General features: G+C 33.8%; 2 long non-coding RNA genes across 2 annotated transcripts; both read left to right on the forward strand.

The window, feature by feature from the left end:
• Window positions 1–7899: 7899 nt before the first annotated feature.
• LOC120067995 lies at window positions 7900–9490 on the forward strand. The gene is made up of 2 exons (XR_005479065.1): window positions 7900–8866; window positions 9169–9490. It is a non-coding gene; the product is annotated as an uncharacterized LOC120067995 (long non-coding RNA).
• Window positions 9491–13809: 4319 nt separating this feature from the next.
• On the forward strand, window positions 13810–15304 carry LOC120092482. The gene is made up of 3 exons (XR_005486047.1): window positions 13810–14043; window positions 14129–14456; window positions 15008–15304. It is a non-coding gene; the product is annotated as an uncharacterized LOC120092482 (long non-coding RNA).
• The last annotated feature ends 4072 nt before the right edge of the window (window positions 15305–19376 follow it).

A 19376-nucleotide genomic window follows, 5' to 3' on the forward strand; every position in this document is an offset into this window, starting at 1 on the left:
TCTAATACACCATTCTGTTGAGGTATACCTGGGGCTGAGAGTTGGGACGTGATTCAATGTTCTATCATATAGTTCTGGAAATCGAGGTCCAAATACTCTCCACCACGATCAGATCGTAGTGTTTTTATCTTCTTACCTAACAAGTTTTCAACTTTAGGCTTATACTCTTTGAACTTGTCAAGAGCTTTAGACATACGTTGCATTAGGTAGAGATACCCGTACCTTGAAAAATCATCTATGAAAGAGATGAAGTATTCATACCAATCTCGAGCTCTAACACTCATCGGACCACAGAGGTCTAAATGTATAAGCTTCGAGGTTTCCTCGGCTCTATAACCTTTTCTAGTAAAAGGTCGTTTGGTCATTTTGCCTTCAAGTCACGATTCACACACCGACAAGGAGTTTTCTTCTAAACTCTTTAGAAGTCCACATTTCACCAACTGCTCAATCCTATTAAGGTTGATGTGAACTAACCTTAGATGCCAAAGATGGCATCTTTCTTAGGAGAAACCTTTGGTTTTTTAGCTGTTGTCGCCATACTGAACATTTCAGTATTAAGCAAGGTTTTTATGACTAACGACCTTAGTACATACAAGTTATTTTCCATTGAACCAAAACCGATCTTCATACCATTCTTGAAAATAAACACTTTATTCTCAGAAAAGGAGACAGTATAGCCTTGTTCAATGAGACAAGAAACTGAGATTGAGTTCCTCTTGATATGAGAAACTATAAAAACATTATCCAGTAACAGATAACGTTTCTTGTCCAAAAATAACTTAAGCTTGTCTACAGCAACAACTAAAACAACCTCACCAATACCGACTTGAAGAGTAAACTTGACCTGTGGCAACGTTTGCCAGGAACTAAATCCTTGGTAAGAGGAACTAACGTGGTTAGTAGCACCTGAATTAAGGATCCAGGCATAATCATCATTCTCTACCAAACACGTCTCCAAGACTAATAAATCATATTTAATGTCTTTAGATTTTCTCCTCTTGTAGAGAGTAGTGGGATCATTGTCAGAACCTAAATAAGCTCCAAGTTCCATGTCAGAGAACATTTCTCGCCGATGAACTTTAACAGAGCCAGCAACATTTGCTTTCTCTTCTTGGAGATTAACTTGGGAATTGACACTACTGGTATTGTCATCCATTCCTTTGTGCTCGAAAAATGAGAACTGATGTTCAAACAATTCTTGCAACGAGTCCATGATCTCATGTGCAATGACCACGTTCTCAACCCTTTTGGCCAAAGCATCAGGTATGCTAGCCAATATGTGAATTCGGGCCAACAAGTTAGCCATCATTCACACCTCATATGCATTACGAACACTTTATGGTGCATTAAGGGTCCGGACTTGAGGACACTCCTCAACCATGACAAACTCAAGGTCGTTTACCACAAAATACGTTTTAACGGACTCTTTCCACTGTATGAAATCGGTCAAACTACAGGCATTTAACGAAAAATCAAACATATTGCTGAAAAAGAAACACATTGATCTATGTTAGGATTTAGGCAAATACTCGTTGAAAAACATACAACATCCAATACGGTTTAACAAAACTGAAATGAACCCGTGTGACATCTAGTTTCGCGATGACGCTTTAGGAAAAAAGCTGCTGAAGGGTGGTCAATTCATCCCTCCTCTAAATTGAGACATTCTCAACTAACCCTTAATACCAGAACAACTCTTGTTCCTATAACGACTTGCCATCATTGATTTGGTCAAGAAATCATTAACTTACTTAAGAATTTCCCGTAAGTGTGACCCTACATTTTAGGCCCTAGAGTCCCGCCCCAAGTAGCCAATCTGAAGGGAAAAAATCCGACTGGAGAAAATCTAATGTGACCCTATCCATTCTGGAGTTCACCTTGATATTGATTAACTACACAAAACCCATCTGAAGGGGGGACGCTCCCAGGGCGTCATGAGGGAGTGCAAGAATGATCTCACGGGGCGAACCAATGTAGGAGACTGCAGGACGTGTTGACACACACCCTTCACCCACTTACTATAAATACTCTCTCAGTCCACCTTGATATTGACTCATGCAAACACTATCCGAAGGGGGATGCTCCCAGGGCACCACGAGGCTAAGCATGAATCTCACAGCGTGAACATTTAGGGAGAAACGTGAGTGGAATCATTGAAATATCATATATATCTTTTCCTTCTACTAAGTATTTTATAACCCAGGGTATAGTTTACTTAGAAAAAAACACGGCTAAGAATTTTAACTAAGTGACTTTTTAGGTTTGTCCAAGAGTAACATTTACCTTGGATAGTTGAACAACTTTTGATCATCATCTATTAAACTCTTTAATGGAGTTTTTGATCAACTGTCACATGCTTGCAGAAAATCTATCTAATTCACCTTTTCAGCTAGGTTCCCAGGTTGGGGTGTTCCATTTCCGTTAGCTTAAGTACCCCAGGCTAGATAGAACCCGCTTTAGATAAAAGGTCCTTTATAGATAGATTTAATACAATTTTAATCTTTTATGCCAATCAATTTAATCCTATTAAACCGATTTAAAAAGATTAAAACTTAGGTTTCTAATCGTATTAGAACCTTGAACTTAGGTCTATCTCAATCCAATTTTAAAACCCTTTTAAACCATGAGTTCGCCTAAGTTCGCATGCAACTCTTTCTTATCGATTTTAGTTCTAATTTTCATTATAACGCTTATAACAAAAACAATTAAAACCATCCACAACGCGAAGCAAACATATATAAGGCATTCATTACGCTTATAAATTAGCCTAAGTGTCATGCTCCATGCATTGTTCATTCATTTCTACTTTTATATAACACTTATACAACCAAGCAATGAACTAAGCAAACATGCTTCTATTCACCCTTATACTATAACGCTTATAATATAAAGATGATGCATGAATATGCTTACTACATGCATAAATAGAACTCTTATATTTCATGATGCATGCACATGCTCTCTAGTAATTTCATTGTGCCATATTATCATACTTAAAATACATGATGCATGAATAATTGCACAACCTAATGTGGGTTTCAAATCTATATGTCATACACTATGACATATAAACCAACATACATCTCATATATATTAAACAAAAGTTGATGAACCGGGATAATTTGCCTCAAATCCTCAAAACCAAAGCTAACTATTACAAAAAAAATAAAGAGTCTCCAATTCAAACAGGTGAACCGGGTCTTGAACCGTCCGGGCGAAGAAATGTGTCTCTACTGATCGTGTACCAAACTTCTAGTGATCGCTTACACAAAAGAGTAAATGCTTTACTCAATCATTTACCAACACTACCTGAGCTAAACGATCGTGTACCTTGACTATGAGATGAAGCATGAGGTACGCGATCGTGCAGCGTGCAACGTACAACACAAGCCGTAAACGATCATCTAAATGACAACGATGCGGTGAAGCACAATCGTCTAAACCATCGATGAGTAAGCGCGAGGTATCGCATACCAGATAATCGTGTAGTCAGTGACTATGCGATGAAGCATGTGAACTATATGATCGTTTAGTGCTCGCGCCTTTTATTAAACGATGAGCATCATATGCTTTACGCGATCGTTTACCTCCAGGTGCACACGATCGAGCAACCAACACTACTCGATAGAGCAAACACTTTACCCCATCGTTTAGTAAATACTACACGATCGCACAAAACTTTTCTACACGATCGTTTAGCCAAATTTCAACGATCGTTTAGCTTAGGCTACACGATACAACTAACCTTTGGTCTTCTTCCTCGCTGAGAATCACATCTCCATGATTCAAAACTTCATCACACAAGACTCAACAAAATTCAAACACTTTGAATTACAGACTCGATTGCTTGTTAATTATACCCAAAAACGCAGGGGCCCTTATAAATTAACACTTTTTAATAGAAAATAAAGCTTTAAACAGAGGCAATTAAACCCGTAAACATTCATAAACATCCATCCACTAAAGTATTTAACACTTAAACGCAATGCAGAAAACCCACCACGGCTGTAAAAGAAGTTCAAAACAAAAGTGAAATTTGGAATATCATAACGACATGGCTCTGATACCAATTGAAGGAAATCAGACGTGAGGATTTCCATGAGTAGCGGAAGGATTGTTTCAAATTCCATTCGAAATTGAACACTAACAATTACAGTCAATAAACGGAAACTAACAAGTCATGCAACAACAAGAAATTACAACATGCCTTTGAAAAACCATTCTTCACTCCTCCAATCAATCTAATCGTCCAAGAACAACAACTCAGCCCTCGAACGTAACGACTAGAATACAACATGATCAACAACAAACACGAACCTAATGAATGACCTCCAAAACCTCGAACTCAATCGAATTGAGTGAGGACACCACCACAATGGTTACTTTGGTATTCTCAGTATGAGAATTCAATAGTTGTGGGCTCTGTATGATCTTGGTTAGAGGCAGAGATTGGAGGAACAAGGGGATCTTATGGACCTGTAGCTTGAAGCTCCAATGGTACGTGAATAACTGACTAAACTCTTTAGTCACGGGATCCATGGTCCGTTAACTACAGTCACTTCACTAAAGACTGACAGCTGCACTCTCCTCACTACAGATATATTTTGTGTCTATATCAACCAATCAACAACGCGATAACCCTTCACAGATCGCTCGTAAGTACAATTAGGCCAATTAACCATTTTGCCCCTGTAGTTACATCTAACTCCTTAAGTACCATTGATCCCTCTAATGAACATAAGTCATAGTCCTACTATGACTATGTCATCTCTTCCAAAGAGAGGCATATGGCCACTATGTTCAAGACCGGAATCAGCCCTGAAGGGAGAAATCTATCTACTTACCCCTACTTCGGGGAAGGAGTGAATTTCATCTTATGCGTAATTGATTTCTAACTCTCCAATCAGACAAATCCCCGAAAAGGTAGGCTTGTTGAGTTGACAATCTGGCCACTCTCACCCATACTAATCAAAGGACCGCCCTCAAAGGCAGAAGTTCCCAAAACACTTAGGATTAAGGTCATGTCACTTATGGTCTTTTAGTGAGATGTGAGTCTCAAGTATCAACGACGTTATATAAAGAGACTAGTCATCTTGTGGTCCGATCTTATATAAACTCTTTGTATAGGACACTCCTGCTCGCATGTCTCTACATGAATGGTAAGGATCAACCATTTGTAGTAGTTCACAATACTTGTAAACCTCTACAAAGCGGGTTGTATCCGTAGTGTCACCAGGATCAGGTATTCCTCCTTAATCCTTATACTACAGACCTTTTTAGGTTATCACTTAAGGCATGATCCACTTGTATATTTCATATACATGCTTAAGTTTACATACAATAACCATGGAGCTTTGTTTATTGGATATGAGTAAATGCAAAATAAAATAACTCTTATTTTATTCATAACAATGTGTACAATGTTTACAAACTACGAGACTCCGGGAGAATTAGGACAACAATCCCAACACAACTATCAGGTTATAGTGGTGTGTCTCAGTAGTTAACAAATATTGATTAATTCGATCTAAAGAGTTTATCCAATTAATCTCAAATAATTAGTTCCCTCTATTAGTTCGTAAAATATGAACATCTTAGATTAGTGAATTGAGTAATTTTGAAATGTTTAAAATCAAAATTAAGTTTTTAATTTGAAGTATTCAAATTAAATTTTAATTTGAAATGTTCATATTAAATTTAGGATTTCAATTTGAAGTGTTCAAATTTCCAATTAGAGTTTGAATTTGAATGGTTCAATTTCAAGTTAGAGTTTGCATAATTATATTCGCTATAATTAAACATTTAGTTTATCAAAATTAAATGAAATTAGATAATTTAAAATATTTAAATGTTGATTTAAATATTAAATTACATGAATAGGATTCATGTATGAAATAGGTATTTAATTCATTTAATATTTTATATTAAATTATTTAATTAATTAGAATCAAATTATTTTTCAATTTTTAATTCAGTTTACAATTCAGTTTTAGAAATTGAATTTTGAATTAAATGAAAAGAAAATTGAATATCAAAGTTGGTTTAGTGGAAAAATCCACTTTTAATAGTGATGTGGTGGATTAATTGCTAATTGAACACCTAGCCATAATGTTGAGTGCAATTTGAAGTGGAATGAGCTAAATGCCAAGTGCTTGCATGTAATTGTTACATAAAAGCATTTGATTTCTCAGATGAAAGGATGATGAATGTTGAAAAGAAAAAAAAATATGCAAAAATGCTCCATCCCTCTCAAACCTTCTTCTTTACCCTTCTCAATTCATTGAATTTTTGAGTTCCACCACACAAATCCAAAGCTGAGAATAGTAGAGAAGACACTATTGGTGGTCTACTGTTGATTTGAAGTCCAAATTCGTGGAGAGTAGCTCAGATATGGAGGATTCTTCAAAGGTATAAGTTCTAAAACCCTCTTATTTGATAAAACTTTTTTTGCATACTTTTAGAACTCAAATTAAGTGTAATTAAAAGTTTATTGATTCTAATTGCTTCTGTTGTATGCTTGTACATTCCATCACATCCAAGGTTATCTTGTAGCTTAAACATGTATGTAGAGACATACGGATGGATCATGTTTAAGTGATAACCTAAATGGTCTGTAGTAGATGGATAAGGTTGGATACCTTATCCTAGTGACACTAAGAGTACGACCCGCTTCGTAGATGTTACAATTGTTGTAAAGTGTTATAAATGATCTGATCCTAATCATTCATGTGGAGACATGTGAGTGAGAATATTCTATACAAAGAATTTTGTATAAGATCGGACCACAAAATGACTAGTCTCATTATATAACACTGTTCATAATAGAGACTTACATTTCATTAGGATGACCATAGGTAACATGACCTGAATCCTAAGTGAGTTGTGACTGTCTATGAATGTGGTCTTTTGATTTGTATGGGTGAAAGTGGTCAGATCACCGACTCAATAAGCTTACCATTTTGGAGATTCGTCTGATTGGGGAGCTGGGAATATAACTACACAAAAAGGAATTCGCTCCTTTTCCAACGTTGTGGTAAGTAGATAAATTTCTCCCTTAAGGGTTGATTATGGGGCTTGAACAATGTGACGCCACACCCTTTCCTGACCCGATAGGGGTTTAGTCATAGTTGAACTATGGTTTACTGTTCATTAGAGGGATTAGTGATACTTAAGGAGTTAGATGTTACTACAGCAGTAAAACGGTAATTTTGGCCAAACTGCACTTATGTGCAATTTGTGAAGGGTCATCGTACTGTTGATTGGTTATATCCAATGGACACAAAAATATATCTATAGTGCGAAGAGTACAGTTGGCGGTCTTTAGTAGAGTGCCCGTCAGTTAACAGATGAATATTTTAATTAAAGGAATTTAATTAATTATTCTCGTACCATTGGAGCTTTCAACTACAGGTCCATGAGGTCCCCTCTATAGCTCAACCGGGATTAAATGACAATCAATTTTGGATTAATTTGGATTGTTCAAATTAACCGAGAGAATTAATTATATGTGATACAATTAATTCTAATTAATTATATATTATATAATTACTATAATGTATTTGATACATTATTTGAGAGAAAATAAATATTTGAATTTGATTAAGATATTATTAATTATGTAAATTGGATTCATGTAATTAAGTTTAATATAAATAGGATTTATATTAAATATCATGCATTGTTGAGAGAATGAAAACTATAGATTATATTATATTTGATAAAATATTAAACTATAGATTATGTATTATATTAGATATAACATATAATTTAATATATATTATATGATAAAGTAGTTATCATATATTTATATTAAATTATTTTTGAAAATGGTTTTGGGAGTAAGTTGTAACTCCCTTCCCTTTATTGTTTGCATGCTGTAAATTGATGATTATACATAAGATTTGTATTGTGTAATTTTGATTTTGTGAAAATAAATTTTGGATCGATCTCCACTCTTCTGCTCAAGAATCTTCAAAGGTTCCTTCATCTATACACTCAACCTTCTGACGTGTTGCTCCCAGCCTAGACTCTCAATAATCACATTGTGATTGTTTGGATCTTGAATTTAGTTTTGAAAGAGATTTATTTTAGTACCTGCCTTCCGATTCAGTGCAATTGATTTGGCTTGATCTCAATGAGTGTTTTCAGCACAAGAATTGCCCTCGCATTTTTTAGATTAAACGAGATCTTGCTGCTCTGACTCAAAACCAACATTCTGGCTTGATGTATTTCTCCAAGATGAAGAGCCTTGGGATGAGTACATTACCTAGCGACCTGGATGCACATATGCTAAAAAACTTGATGCATTTGTCCAATATGAATATCTCATTAACTTTCTCATAGGACTTAATGAGATTTATGGACATTCTCGATCTTAGATATTGTCGATGGATCCTCCTCGCTCAGTTAATAAAGTTGTTTCACTAATCGCATAAGAAGAACAACAGAGATCTGTTCCTCTCTTATCATCTTCTCCTACGATTAGTCTCTCTGTTAATTACATAATCGCAACATCCAAAATTTCTTCAAATGATTCTTTTGGACCTGGATCTAATCGATCTGTTCGCATTGTGGAATTTCAGGACATACTGTGGATCGCTGCTATAAAGTCCATGGATACCCTCCAGGTTATTGTACAAAAGGAGGACAACGTCAACCATCCGCAAAAACTTCGGCTTTTCCGGTGAATAACGTTAACACAATTAATACTACTCTACCTCCTATTTCCAATGTTAACAGCGTTGTGGTTACTGCCCCTCCAACTGGAACGACTACTCTGGAGAAACGTCATGAGATTCTTAATATGTTGCAGTCCAAACTTGCAGCTGTTAAAACACATCTAATGCCACTACTTCTTATCTAGCAGGTATTTTTTCTACCTCATCTAGCTTTGATACCTGTTGGATAATCGACTCTACAGCTTCGACTCAAATTTGTTTTTATTTTGCCTCTTTCACTTCACTGGTGCCTGTTAATACTTATGTTATCTTACTTGATACAACACGATTATTCGTTCAATATGTTGGTTTTGTTTCTTTGAATGGTTTTTTTGTTCTTCAACGGTATCTATATGTGCCACAATTCCAAAACAATCTAATTTCCATCAATGCTTTAACATATGACACATCTATTTTGGTGAATTTTTCTGATGAATTGTGTATAATTCAGGACAAGTTCACTTTGCAAACAATTGGCAAGGGTAAAAACCAAGAGAATGTGTATGTTTTGGACCAAAGTCAAAGTGTTATTGCACAAGATTCATCTATTTGTGCAGCCTTTATTTAGAAAGCGTCTGCTCATCTATGGCACTCCAACCTTGGTCACTTATCATTTACTCGATTGATTGCTTTGAAAAATGTTGTGAATTTTGATATTGTAGTCATTCTGTCACTGAACCATGTTTCATTTGCCCTCTTGCTAAACAGAGACGTTTACCTTTCTTTTCTGATAATCAGTTGTCTATGCATCCATTTGATTTGCTTCATGTTGATATTTGGGATCCCTTTACTACTACCTCTCATGTTGGTTATACTTATCTTGGACATCTATGTTAAAAAGAAAGTCGGATGTGTTAGCTATAATTCCACAATTTTTTTAGTTGGTTTAAACTCAATATGGACAATACATAAAGGCTTTTAGGCTGATAATGTTCCTAAAGTTTTTGAAGACTTTTTCTTACAAAAGGGTATTATTAATCAATTCTCATGTATAGCCAAACCTGAACAAAACTCGGTGGTTGAAAGAAATCACCAACATATTTTAAATGTTGCTAGAGCTTTATACTTTCAGTCTCGTGTTCCTTTGACATTTTGGAGTGGTCGTATTTTAGCTGCCACCTATCTCGTCAATCGAACTCCATCTAAAGTTCTCAGATGGCAAACACCCTTTGCTCTTTCAAATGACTCTCCTCCTGATTACTCTGTTATTAGAGTTTTTTATTGTCTTTTTTTTTTTTCATCCACATCACTGTAAAGTAAGCATACATTTTCTCCTCGTGCAATCCCTGCATTGTTTGTTGGTTATACCCTGGAGTTCAGGGATATAGATTGTTTGACATTGAACAACAAAAACTTTCATATCTCGTGATGTTATATTTCGTGAAGAGATATTTCCTTTTCACAAGGTTACTTCTGTCGATCAGCAACCACAATTGTTTAATGATATTGTTCTTCCTCGGGCAATTGACATCGAGTTTATTCCTAACATAGATTCTTCTAATGATGAACTTCCAACATCTACTACTATTACTTCTAACACCATTTCTTTTGATGTACCCTTTATGTCCCCTCCAACTGACCTTCCATCTATTGATACGAACCTTTCTATTCCAAATCCTAACTCTCAGCCTATAAGACGATCAACCCGCATTTCCAAGCCACCTACTTTATGAGATTGATGTCCTAAATCTTTTGTATTCTCATAGTTTTAAACTTGTATAAACAAATTGTTATTAGTAAAATGATTGTTATTTTATATGTGCATAAACTCAATTCAATAAACTAAGATCCTAGGTTATTTCATGAAGCTTAAACATGTATGTGGAGACAAACATGTGGATCATGTTTAAGTAATAATTTGAACGGTCTGTAGTAGATGGATAAGGTTGGATACCTTATTCTGGTGACACTACGGACACAACCCGCTTTGTAATTGTTACAATTTTTGTAAAGTATTACAAATGATATGATCTTGATCATTCATGTGGAGACATGTAAGTGGAGGTATCCTATACATAGTGTTTGTATAAGATTGAACTACAAAATGAAGAATCTCTCTTTATAACACCATTGCTAGAAAGGACTTACATTTGACTAGGATGATCATAGATAACTTGTCTTTAATCCTGAGTGGCCAGATTCGCCAACTCAATATGCCTACCATTTTGGAGATTTTCCTGAGTGAGGAGCTGGGAACTCAACTACACAAAATGGAATTCACTCATTTACTTTTGTTAGGGTAAGTAGATGAATTACTCCTTTAAGGGTTGATTCCGAGTCTTGAAGGTCTCACCCTCTCATTGGTCAGAGAGGGGTTTAGTTATATGGGACTATGACTACTTCTTAACGAGTTAAATGTAATTACAGGAGTAAAACGGTAATTTTGACCCAGATATACTTATGAATAATTTGTGAAGGGTCAACGTGTTGTTGATTGGTTATATCCAATGGACACAGAAATATATCTATAGTATGAAAAGTGCAGCTGTCGATCTTTAGTAGAGTGACCGATAGTTAATAAAGGTTGATTAATTTAATTAAAGAGTTTAATTAATTAATCTCGTATTATTGGAGTTTCAATCTATAAGTCCATAAGGTTCTCTTGCTAGTTCAATAAGGATTAATTAGAATCAAATTAATTTCAGTTTAATTTGAATTATTCAAATTAATTAAAGGGAATTAATTATATGAGATACAATTAATATAATGTATGTTGATACATTATAAAGTATAATGTATATGATACGTTATAATATAAAGTTTTAATGAGAGAAATAAATATTTGAATATGATTCAAATATTGATGATATGAATATGATTCATATAGAAACTATAGGTTAAAATTAATATGAATATGATTCATATTAATATTATAGATTATATGAGAGAATATAAACTATAGGTTATATTATGTGTGATATAATAAACTATAGGTTATAGGTTATATGAGATATAACATATAGTTTGGTTTTAATTATATTAAATTGGTTAAATGTAATTTATTTTTGAATTTTGAAATCAAAATTTGATAACTCCTTAGGAGTTACTATTAAATAAGATGGTGGAAGGAGTTATTAACAACTACCCCAATCATATTCTCTAAAAAAAAATGGGATTTTGGACAAAGGGAGTTTTAACTTCAACATGAAATTAATTCACAGAGATCTCAACTTTGATCTCTTCCTGTTGAGGTTCATGTCCTAAATCTCGTGGGTTTGTAGTTTGTAATTGTAATTGTACAAAATTTATTATTTATCTAATAAAATAAGTTGTATTTTATTTGACATTTAGTTACATTAACCCAAAAACCAATGAACTAAGATTCAAGGTTATTTGATGTAACTTAAACATGTATGTGGAGATATACAGATGGATCATGTTAAGTGTACTTGAATTATCTGTAGTAGATGATAAGACTAGGTACTTTATCTCGATGATACTACGGATAGGATCTATTTTGTTTGTATTTTCCCATTGGTATCAGAGACAAATTGAGTCTCTATTTTTCCATTTTCGAACATTATTTTACTGCGTGTGTAATTAATGCCCTAGTTTCTTGTTTTTGTACTATACCTTGTAATCTTACTTTGTATTTGTGCATCTCACTAGCTCTAGGACAAGTGGGAGATTGTTGAGGTTGAAACCTAAATCTCGTGGTCTTGTAGTTTGTAATTGTAATTGTACAAACTTATTATTTATCTAATAAAATAAATTATAGTTTATTTGACATTTAGTTGCATTAACCCAAAAACCAATAAACTAAAATCCAAGGTTATCTGATGTAACTTAAACATGTATGTACAGACATACAGGTGGATCATGTTTAAGTGATAACCTGAACAGTATGTAGTAGATAGATAAGATTAGATACTTTATGTTGGTGACACTACGAATACGATCTACTTTGTAGTTCTTACAATTGTTGTAAAGTGCTACAAATGATCTAATCCTGATCATTCATGTGGAGACATGTGAGCTAAGGTAACCTATAAAATGAGTTTGTATAAGATTGGGCCACGAAATGAATAATCTTTCTTTATAACACTATTGTTAGAAGAGACTTACATTTCACCGGGATGACCGTAAATGACATAACCTGAATTCTAAGAAAGTTATGAACTCCTGCCTATGAGGGCAACTTTTTTATTTATATGGGTGAGAGCGACCAGATTCGCCGACTCAATAAGCCTACCATTTTGAGGATTCATCTAACTGGGGAGCTGGGAATACAACTACACAAGAAAGAATTCACTCATTTTCTATTATTAGGGTAAGTAGATAAATTATTCTCTTAAGGGATGATTCCGGAGCTTGAACAATGTGGGGTCATATTCTCTCCTGGCCCGAGAGGGATTCAGTTATAATTGAACTATAACTAATTGTTCATTAGAATAATCAGTGATACTTAAAGAGTTAGATATAACTACAGAAGTAAAAGAGTAATTTTGATCCAGCTGTATTTACTAGCAATTTGTGAAGAGTTGATGCACCATTGATTGGTTATATCCAATGGACACAAAAATATATCTATAGTGCGAAGAGTGCAACTATCGGTCTTTAATGGAATGACCAACAGTTAACGAAGGTTGATTAATTTAATTAATTAATCAAGTATCATTGGAGCTTCAATCTATAGATCCATAAGATCCTCTTGTTAGCTCAATTGAGATTAATTAGAATCAAATTAATTTCAGATTAAATTGAATTGTTCAAATTAATTAAAGGGAATTAACTATATAAGATATAATTAATATAATGTATATGATACATTATAATATAAAGTTTTAATGAGAGAAATAAATATTTGAATATAATTTAAATATTAATTATATGAATATGATTCATACAAAAACTATAGGTTAAAATTAATATGAATATGATTCATATTAATACTATAGGTTATATGAGAGATAACTTATAGTTTTATACATATATATAATAAAGTTGGTTATTATATATATTATTTAAAAATTCAAAATTACAAATTTTGAATTTGAATTTTGAATTTTAAATAATAGAGATGGAGTTATTTTTAATTACCCTCCCCGTTTAATCTCTCATTTTTTTATTGGTTGACAGAGTTGGTGTTGATTCTTGAATTCTTCATCTTTAACCTCCTGCAATTCTCTCTATAATTCTGTCATCAAATCACACTGACGCCCACAAACTCTCGGCCGATTCTCATCCTATAGAATATTAAGGACTCCTTGTGGTGGTGTTCCTTTAGATTTGCTATGTTTTCAAGATTATGAAACTAAGAGAAAAAGAGAGTTTGAGTTCGTGTAGTAGATCGAAGAAGGAAAGAAGAAGACTGATTTCTTCAAGGGTGAGTTCTTGAAATTCCCTCTTTCCTTTCTCTAATCATTGTGAACATTGTGAACAACATGCTTAATTTATTTTGTTTAATCCAGGTTTCCGTCCTCTAAATAATTCTTTGTTCTATAAAATGAAAAATAAGACTCAATTTCATTCACTACTTCCACTGTGGGTATTTGAATCCCTTCACCTCCTTCCTCTGAATTTTCTCTCAAAGATCACATCTCTTCCCTTCACAAAAAATAATCCATAGGAAGCCCATTCAACTCTGATGTGATTCTCACATTGAGAATAACAAGGAAGCCTATGTGTCCAATGAGTTCGTGTTGTTGTGTTCAAGAGAAGTTCTCTATTAGAGGGAGTAGACATCACAGTTCGTGTTTTGCTATGGAAAGGAAACGTGAAGAAAATATTTGTTCAGGGGTATGTATTTTTTCTTATTCATTTCCTCTCTAAAATTCCAATAGAAGCATGCTAAAGGTGTATATTTATCAAATCCTTTTCGTCTCTCTGTTTTAATTGAGTTTACAAATGAGTTTCTAAGACCCAAGGCGTTCGTATGCTGTGGGAATTCCAATCCGATATCCCTTTCCTCTCTAAAATTCCAATAGAAGCATGCTAAGGGTGTATGTTTATCAAATCTTTTTCGTCTATTTGTTTTAATTGAGTTTAAACGAATTTCTAAGACACAAGGCGTTCGTACGCTTCCGCTGTGGGAATTACAATCTCTTCAATTGGAATAAAAAACAAATTGTAACTCTGAAATTTCATTTTGTATTTTGATTTCAGAGTTATGGTGGGTATTGAGCAATGCAATGTGAATATATCAACGTTTGCACATGGATGTTTAAAAAATTGGCAATAGATTTACTGCTTTAAAGAGTTTAAAGTTGTAATTACCCTGTGTTTTTATGTTTAATTTCCGCTATCGAGTCTATAAGTCTATATTGGTCACTATGTTTTGGTTGATGAAGAGTTTGGTGGCCATTGGAGCAAGATCGACCTGGAGATCAAAACAGACGGTAGAGTATAGCAATTTGCCCTAGAGCGTAACGCATAGTATAACGATGTTGTGCCTTACGCTATAAGGCAGAATGCCCAACGTAGCTACGTTTGCCAGTAGCGTTGCGACGCTACATAGAGCATAACATTATGCTACGAAAAGGAGAAAGCCAACATAATGACGTTGATGCCGAGTGTCGTTACACTCCGAGGTTAATTCGCGAGCACACCAGGTGGTTTGTGATCCTTTGAGGCTAACACCAGTTATTTGGAGCAATTTATGTTTTTTCGAATTAATTTGTAATTATATTATTTATTGTTTTTAAATTAATATAATTGTTATGTTAATTTAATGAATTATTTAGGATGCCAATTTTTTTTTAATCTATTATTGCTATTTATTATTTTATACGTGTGATGTGTGATTTAATTAATTATATTATATAATGTATACCATATAGTTTAAAATCTCACCATAGGATAACATAAAATCTTGCATCATTTTAATATAACAATTATATTATATAGTTGCATGATTTAATTAAGCATGCTCATGCATCATATTTAATATAAATGTTATATTATATGATTGCATGCATAGTAACATGTCTATGCATCATACTTTAATATAAAAGTTATATTATATAATGTATAATATAAGTATTATATTATATGGTGGATGTGCTTTATTTTCATTGGTTGATAATATAAGTTATATTATGTAATGGAAATGGAAATGCATGAAGTATGACATTACTTTAGAAAATATAATTGTTATATTTTAGGTATGTCATTAGATGCATGTTTAGGTTTTAATTAAAATCTACAATAAATAATTGTATGCAAACATAGGTTAAAATTAATTTTAAATGGTTTAGAATTGATTTCACCTAGACCTATGTTAATATATTTCTAATGTGATTAGAAATAAATTAATCTTTCATTTTCTTTTTAGTATGATTAAACTGGAAATAATAAAAGATTAAATTTATAACATAATTGTCTATAAGGGACCTTTGTCTAAGGAAGATTCTGTCTAAGGCTAGAGTATTTAAGCTACAAAAGCGGAACACCCCTGCCTGGGAACCGACTTGGAAGGTGAATTAGACAACTATATTATAAGCATGCAATACATGATTAAGTTTATTAATATCTTTAATAAACAAGAATCATATATTGTTAAACTATCTAATATAAGAGTCATATTGAGCCAATTTAACAATTCACTTAGATAAATTTATTAGTCGGATTTATCTAAGTAAGAAACCCTAGGTTTCAAAATATTTAGTGGGAGGAAAAAGATGAATATGATATCATTTCCACTCAAGTTCTCCCACAAAACTCACACCGTGAGCCTCATGCTCAGTCTTGAGAGGCCTAGGAGTGTCCTCCTTTGGATGATGTTTGCATGGATAAAAATCAAAGTAAATGGAGAAAGTATTTATAGTAAGTGGGAGAGGGATGTGTGTCAAAATGTCCTACGGTCTCCTTCATTGGTTTGAATCGTGAGATCTTCTTGTAGGGCCTCAAGGCGCCTTGGGAGCGTCCCCCTCATGATGGTTTATACATTAGGTCAATATCAGGGTGAACTCCAAAAATTTATAGGACCACTTTAGTTTCTGCCCTAATCGAATTTTTCCTTCGGTTGGCTCATTAGAGCGGAATTGTAGGGTCTAAAATGGAGAGTCACACTTATAGGAAATTGTTAAGTAAGTTAATGATTTTTTGACCAAATAAATGGTGACTAATTATTATAGAAATAAAAGTTATTCTAGTGTAATGATTAGTTGAGAGCGTCTCAGTTCAATGAAGGGGTGACCGACCACCCTTCGGTGGCTTTTATCCTAAATCGTTGAAGCATCATTGCAAAATTAGATGTAAAATGTAGCTCATTAAAATTTTGCAAACTTGATTGGATTTATAAGAGTTATGCTAAAATCTAATGTATATCAATTTGTTTTATTTCAGCAATTTGTCAAGTACTATTTTTCAACGTTAGCCTCTATAAATTTGACTAAGACTAATTACACAACATGAAAAAATTTACTTGAAACTATTTTCGGGATTGACGACCTCAATTTCGTCTTGATTGAGGAATGCCCTCCAATCTCAACCCCTGATGCAATATGAAATGTTCGTGATGCATATGAATGGAGGACGCATAATCACTGCACTTCAAATCATGCAATCAATACAAGAATTATTTGAGAAAGAGTCCTCACAATTCAAGCAGGATGGGGTTGATTTTCACGAAACCAGTAATGTCATCTCCCTAAATGAACCCTAGTCCACTTTAAATGTCAAGGGACTAATAGGGGAGGCAAATGTTGCCAACTTTAATGAAGTTTATCAAAGTGGTTTGACCTCTAAGATAAAACTTGAAGTTTATGATAACGAGTTTGAAGCTGATCCCACTACTCTCCATAAAAGGAAGAAATTCAATGATAGTAAATCTGATTTGCTTGTATTAACAATATTTTTAGTGGAGAATAATGATTTTGCTTGGATAAATGATTCAGGGGCCACTAACCACATATGTTATTTCTCTCAGGGATTTAATTCCTATAGACAATTGGAAGCTGAAAAGATGACTCTTCGAATTAGTATTGGAGAGATTTTTTCAACTATTGTCGAGGGCATACTCAAGTTAATTTTGAAAAAAAAAATTATATATGTTGTTAGATGATATGTATGTTGTTACTAATATCAAGAGGAATTTGATTGAGCAAAAGTATTCTCTTTCCTTCGCTGAAAATAAAATGTTTATTTTAAAAAATGGAATGCATATAGGTTTTGCTTCAATGGAAAGTAACTTGAATGTACTAAGACCATTGGTTACAAAAGTTGTCCTAAATACTGAAATGTTCAGAACAATAACAACTACTAAGAGAAAAAAAATTCTCCTAAAGAAAATGTTCACTTGGCATCTAAGGTTAGGTCACATTAATCTCAATATGATTGAAAGATTGGTTAAAAGTGGACTTCTAAATGGTTTAGAAGAAAACTCTTTACCTGTATGTGAGTCATGCCTTAAAGGCAAAATGACAAAACGAATTTTTAGTGAAAAAGGTTATAGAGTCAAAGAGACCTTGGAGCTTATACATTCAGATCTTTATGGTCTGATAAATGTAAAAGAAAGAGGAGGGTATGAATATTTCATCTCTTTCATAGAGAATTATTCAAGGTATGGGTATCTTTACCTAATGCAACACAAGTCTGAAGCTCTTGAAAAGTTAAAAAAGTATAAGACTTAAGTTGAAAACTTGTTAGGTAAAACGATAAAAAAAAAAAACACTTTGATCTGATTATGTAAAGAGTATATGTGATAACTTGTAGAAATACAAGTTATTATAGCATTTTTCTTAGAATAATGAGGTTAGATAAGCAAAATATGTGTTAATAATACTAGGAATTCATGCTTAAAAATATACTTATGCTGAAGTGCGTTTAAAATCCCTGTTGATCACATATCATGAGTTAATCTACGTCGAAGTGCTATATTTTGCAGTTGATCGTAGGAATTATCTGCATGAATCGAGCTCACACCCAGGGAAGAAGCGGTTGATCGCATGCCTTGGGATCTCTGACGTAATCCCAATGGATATTTTGCCACAACTCAGAATGATGACCATGATAGCAATGCTGATATTTTCACCTACCTGGTCAGGGATACCGACTAATCATTACGGGATCCCTGAAGTTGTCAGTGAGTGGCTCTATAAATAAAGACTTGATGTCAATATCAAAGGATCCAATTTTTTGTCTGAGAATTCTATGATCCCGTGCAAGAGGACAATCGAGCATACCTTTGAGAATCCTTCACTCCCAAAAACCACCTCCGATTACTGCCGGAGTTTCGCTAGAGCAAGAGCTTGAGAAGGCCTTAGAGATTTTTTTAGAACTGGCCTATTATCATTTTCTTCTTATCTTTACTGTTGTGTTACATTGTGTATTTAAGAAATTAATCATGCGTTATAGAGATATGATAAATGTGGTTGGCTGCCAAGAGATATGCGATGAACAAATGTTGTTGTCTCTCTGAGTTTTCTTAGAATTAAACTTGAAGTGTTCATTCATTACTTGTTTAGATTGTTTCATCACTTACAACCTGGCGCATAGTTAGTTAAGCGCATAGTAATTTCAGCACAATTTATGTTAATCGCATCTAATGCAACAAGTTTTTTACGTCGTTACGGGGGATCAAACTTGGGTCACCTGCGTGGCAGGTGGGAATACTTACCACTATACTATAATGACTTATTGTGTTCGATGTGGTTAACATAAACTTTGATGGAATTACTATGCGTTGAACTAACTGTGTATCAGGTTGTAGTTAATCAT

This window comes from Benincasa hispida, chromosome 12 (genome assembly GCF_009727055.1).
Source record: "Benincasa hispida cultivar B227 chromosome 12, ASM972705v1, whole genome shotgun sequence".
NCBI classification, from domain to species: domain Eukaryota; kingdom Viridiplantae; phylum Streptophyta; class Magnoliopsida; order Cucurbitales; family Cucurbitaceae; genus Benincasa; species Benincasa hispida.